Genomic DNA, 6000 nt, shown 5'->3' with positions numbered 1-6000 from the left:
CCTAACCCTCAGAAGACAGGAGACAAGGGCCTTTACACCTTGGATGTGGTTTGTGCTGTCAGATGGTACCTGAAGTCAACTGCTCTTTGTGCTTCCTGTAGGACCATGGAAGGGTCATGCAGTTTTCAAATCTACCATTTCTCGTTGGATGTGGAAATGTATTTCTCAAGTTTATGGCTTAAAGATGGGGTTCCCATTCTACTATGAGTGTTGATACCTCCTGAACTATTCATCATCAGGCTTTGGTAGCTCAAGTGTATACAGCTGCTACCTAGTCTTCAATTGATTATTTTACCAAGTGGATGCTTGAGTCACTGAGCGTGCTTCCTTCGGTCGGCACATTTTTCAGGAAGCCGAGTGGGGTTTTTACATATTCGGGTTTGATGATTTGGTGACTGGTTGCCACTTGCCCTTCCCTCATTTCCTATAGGGCAGTGATGGCGAACCTTGGCACCCCAGATGTTTTGGAACTACATTTCCCATGATGCTCAACCACCCTGCAGAGTGCATGAGTATGATGGGAAATGTAGTTCTAAAGCATCTGAGCTAATATCATTATGAATAGGAAGATGCTGTGTCCTTGCATGTGCAAAAAAAAAAAAAAGATTTTTAGTTTGCCTGTATAGCAATGGCCCTGCGGGGTTGCTACATGTTACAGCATCCACACATTTAACCCTGCTCCCAGACCTCCAATAGACACACTTCTCAGTCAATGAACAGTCTCTTGCCTGTTTTTGTTGTTTTTATTAGGGGATTGAACTTGGTTGAGGAAAAGGGACATGGGATGCCCATAGAATGAATATTGTTTGGCAGAATAAAAGTAACTGTGTCACACTTCTCAGCAGAACAAGATGGCTGACTCTAAACTTGACAGTCTTTTACCTAAGCACACTTCCTCTAGCACACTACTTCACTATCTAACTTTAGTCTCCTGTAACACCATCGGCATGACTAGGCCTCACTCTGAATAAGTCCCAGTGTCTTTACTCATACCTCCCAACTTTCTGAGATGGGAATGAGGGACACCTATCAGCAAAAGTATGCAGGCATAGGACACACACCTTGCCACGCCCCCTTAAAGGAGAATTGTACAAACAAAATAAGATTGGTTAAACTTGCAAGTGCTTTTTTTACCACCACTATTCCTTTATATTGGCTTTTGGAATTTACAAATGCAGCAATTTACAAATCAGGTGAAAGGTTTAGCACTGGGAAACACTTTTTGATAGATAAAAAGTGCATTTTATATACATCTATAGCGATCAGACCAAAATGAGGGACAAATGAGGAGGAATGAGGGACAGAGAACATTGCTCCAAATCAGGGACAGTCCCTCGAAATCAGAGACAGTTGGGAGGTATGTCTTTACTTGATAGCCCTTTGTAATTGGGCCTGGACCTGCAGTACACCTCTGTGGTAGCAAGGGATTTAATTGAGAAGAATAAATGTAGATGGACTACTGATCCCTAAGGTGTTACAACTGTAAAATTAATTTTGTGGTGTAAATTAAAACTGGAGCTTTGCTTAACAAGGAGAGGTTTTAGCTGAAATAGGTTTCCTGTCTTTTTTTTGCTAGTGTTCAAAACACCTGAAGGTGGCAGAATAACCCTATCATTATGAATTTGAATATGCTCTGTGTCCTATGATGTACTGCAAGAAAATTATTTTGCAGGGAATCCAAAAATCAGATTTTTCAGCTTCAGAAATGTCTAGGAGGATGGTCAACAATGCTAGATTAAAAACCAGAGAAGCAGGAAGCTGTAAAACAGTTTGTTTGCAACTTGTTTTCTTTTATAGATAAGGCTCAGTTGTATTCAGGTATGCTTATGAAACAGATACAATCTTTAAAGTTTATTGTGCATGAACAGAACCAACATTGCCAATGAGAGAAAAATAAAAGTGAAAGTGCATTACAAAATGTTTTTTAAAACTTGTAAACTAAATACAATTTGACATTAAAGCCACAAGAGAACATCAAACCGCAATTCAACCCAATGTGGGTAAAGTCTTCCCCACATGGAATCTGGGTAAACAGACAGGATGGCGAGTTTTATCCCGGAGCAAATCCTTCATATTCTATGGGCCAGATTTAGAAAGGAGATACGACGGCGTATCTCCAGATACGCCGTCGTATCTCTGAGTCTGTCCGGTCGTATCTATGCGCCCGATTCATAGAATCAGTTACGCATAGATTTCTATTAGATCCGACAGGCGTAAGTCTCTTACGCCGTCGGATCTTAACTGCATATTTACGCTGGCTGCTAGGGGCGTGTACGCTGATTTAAATAGAGCAAGGAGGTTGGGACTTTAAATGAAGTTCACGACAGGGTGGGAGTGCAAAAGGAAAACATGTTTATTAACATGCAAAACAAAGTGTGATATACTCACAGAGTCTCACCATATGTCTCTATATATATTTATATACAGATCCTTGGCATTCTCCCCTTGCTGACTACATGCTTGGCTCTATACCCCTGCTTGTGGCCACATGTCCACCTGACATTCTCCAGCCCTGCATCCCGGCTGCTCTTTGGCGCAGTCACCCCAGTTTCCGGGACTGACATCCCCTCCATGGCTACGGCTTAGCACCAGGCTCTCGCCCTCGATCCACACCATCGTCTAGGTATGTAAATCTAGGACCATCAATTATGCTCCTGATTCTATGCTTAAGTCACTGTAGACTAAAATACTATCCAACCCTCCAGATTTGGAAGCATCAGCCCCTGATGAGTGCACTACAGCACGAAACGCGTCGGGCCATTCAAGGATGCCACCCCACTCCATATCTGAGTCAATAGCCACTTATATCTACAATTTTTATCTACAATCTCTACCTCAAGTCTTTTAATCGCATTGTGTCACTCAAGGAAACTGGTGTGCTTATCCCCCACTCATGGGAAGCTGTTTGTTGTTTTTCATACTGTATTGTATTAATTTTTGATGGCATTGTATGTCCCTGTGTCCATGGTTCATATGTATACCCATATGTCATGAAGTTCCTGGTTGACATTACCATGTATCTTTATTGTCCTCTACTGCTATGTTTACATGCTCAGCCCCTATGACTCTGTGAGTATATCACACTTTGTTTTGCATGTTAATAAACATGTTTTCCTTTTGCACTCCCACCCTGTCGTGAACTTCATTTAAAGTCCCAACCTCCTTGCTCTATTTTTGTACTAGGGATGGAAGCACAGACATGTGCCTCACTCAAAGTCCCACCTATGCGTATGCATAACCCCCCCCCCCCTTTCCATTGTATCCACTAGGGATGGAGGTTCTCTGACTGAGCTGGCAGTTTTCCCCTGCCAGCTATGTGGGAAGTTCTAGTTCCCCCTTCTGGCCATGTACCTGATTAGGGGACCTATTTGCACTTCACATCTTCACTTTATTTGAGAGACTTGCCACGATGCGGTTCAACAGGCCGATCGGGTGAGATGCTATGACATTGCCGTCAGCCTCGGTATGCTGTCACATACCCGGAAGCTGCGATGCGCTCTGCAGGTCTCCCTCCTGCCCCCCCTCCCGCCCTCTGGGCGGGGTGGACCTTGGGGCACTGGGCGGCTTCCACAGCGCATCGACGTCACGCTCACGTGGTCCGCGTCTGATGTCAGTCTGACGTCATGACGCCGATCGCGGTGATTCCTTCTAGCCGTTCACAGCTGATGGGGGATCACCTGTGTCGGGGGCGGACCTCTTCGGCCCTGTCATAGGCCCTCCGAGCATGTGGCCGGCTAGCGTGACGTCGGTGTGCTCCAATGAGCGGCCAGCACACTGGGATCAGGGGGTATTTATAGGCTGCGTCTATACAGCCTGTCTAAACACCCATGGGATGATGCCATACCACTTATGGACCCTCAGCACCGGGTTATTCCACACCCAGGTAAAACTTTTTTGCTATTTTTGGTTAGTCACCACCGGACTACAGTCTGGATCATGCTGTCTCACCATATGTCTCTATATATATTTATATACAGATCCTTGGCATTCTCCCCTTGCTGACTACATGCTTGGCTCTATACCCCTGCTTGTGGCCACATGTCCACCTGACATTCTCCAGCCCTGCATCCCGGCTGCTCTTTGGCGCAGTCACCCCAGTTTCCGGGACTGACATCCCCTCCGTGGCTACGGCTTAGCACCAGGCTCTCGCCCTCGATCCACACCATCGTCTAGGTATGTAAATCTAGGACCATCAATTATGCTCCTGATTCTATGCTTAAGTCACTGTAGACTAAAATACTATCCAACCCTCCAGATTTGGAAGCATCAGCCCCTGATGAGTGCACTACAGCACGAAACGCGTCGGGCCATTCAAGGATGCCACCCCACTCCATATCTGAGTCAATAGCCACTTATATCTACAATTTTTATCTACAATCTCTACCTCAAGTCTTTTAATCGCATTGTGTCACTCAAGGAAACTGGTGTGCTTATCCCCCACTCATGGGAAGCTGTTTGTTGTTTTTCATACTGTATTGTATTAATTTTTGATGGCATTGTATGTCCCTGTGTCCATGGTTCATATGTATACCCATATGTCATGAAGTTCCTGGTTGACATTACCATGTATCTTTATTGTCCTCTACTGCTATGTTTACATGCTCAGCCCCTATGACTCTGTGAGTATATCACACTTTGTTTTGCATGTTAATAAACATGTTTTCCTTTTGCACTCCCACCCTGTCGTGAACTTCATTTAAAGTCCCAACCTCCTTGCTCTATTTTTGTACTAGGGATGGAAGCACAGACATGTGCCTCACTCAAAGTCCCACCTATGCGTATGCATAACCCCCCCCCCTTTCCATTGTACGCTGATTTACGCCTAGAATATGTAAATCAGCTAGATACGTGAATTCACGAACGTACGCCCGGCCGACGCAGTACAGTTACGCCGTTTACGTTAGGCTTTTCCCGGGGGAAAAGGTATCCCTGCTATATGAGGCGTATATGCGGCGCACAAATGTTAAGTATGGCCGTCGTACCCACGACGAAATTTGAAAAATTTACGTCATTTGCGTAAGTCGTCCGTGAATGGGGCTGGACGTCATTTACGTTCACGTCGAAACCAATACATCCTTGCGGCGTACTTTGGAGCAATGCACACTGGGAAATTCCACGGACGGCGCATGAAAAACGTCAATCACATCAGGTCATGGATAATTTACATAACACACGCCCACTTCTTCACAATTTGAATTAGGCGGGCTTACGCCGGCCTATTTACGCTACGCCGCCGCAACTTTCTTTTGAGAATACAACACTTGCCTGTAAGAGTTGCGGAGGCGTAACGTAAATAGGATACGTTACACCCGCACAAAAATACGCCATTCTACATGAATCTACCCCTATGTTTTTTGAAGAAGTCATGTGATCGATTTTAGCATCTTTCCTAACAACCATGCAATGTAAGGTTTTACCCTAAATTTAAAATAATGCCACTTGCCAAGTATCAAAAGCAATTGTTGAAAAAATGGAATAATCATTTTCACTGTGTATGTGCTATATGGAAATGTTGACTAAAATGGGGACAAAGTCACTGTAGATAAGGTTGAGTCTACAGTTTCAGTAAAGACAATCAGATCTATAGGTATCATTGGGGTCGATTTACTAAGGCCCCGTACACACGAGAGGATCGATCCGCTGAAATTGATCCGCGGATCGGTTTCAGCGGATAGATCCGCTGGTGTGTACGATCCAGCGGATATTTATCCTCGGATATATTTCGGGCCGACCGATTTCCAGCGGATAAAAATTTTCTTAGCATGCTAAGAAATCTATCCGCTGGAATCGGCTCCAGCGGATCGATCCGGTGGTCTGTACAGACTCACCGGATCGATCCGTCCGAACCCATCCCTCGCATGCGTCGTAATGATTCGACGCATGCGTGGAATTCCTTATATGACAGCGTCGCGCACGTCGCCGCGTCATCATCGCGGCGACGGCGCGACACGTCATCGCGATGGGAATTCGGCGCGGATTTCGATCCGATGGTGTGTACAC

Source organism: Rana temporaria, chromosome 4 (assembly GCF_905171775.1).
Source record: "Rana temporaria chromosome 4, aRanTem1.1, whole genome shotgun sequence".
Classification (NCBI taxonomy): Eukaryota; Metazoa; Chordata; class Amphibia; order Anura; family Ranidae; genus Rana; species Rana temporaria.
The sequence above is the reverse complement of the archived record's forward strand: the minus strand, read 5'-3'. Positions refer to the sequence as shown.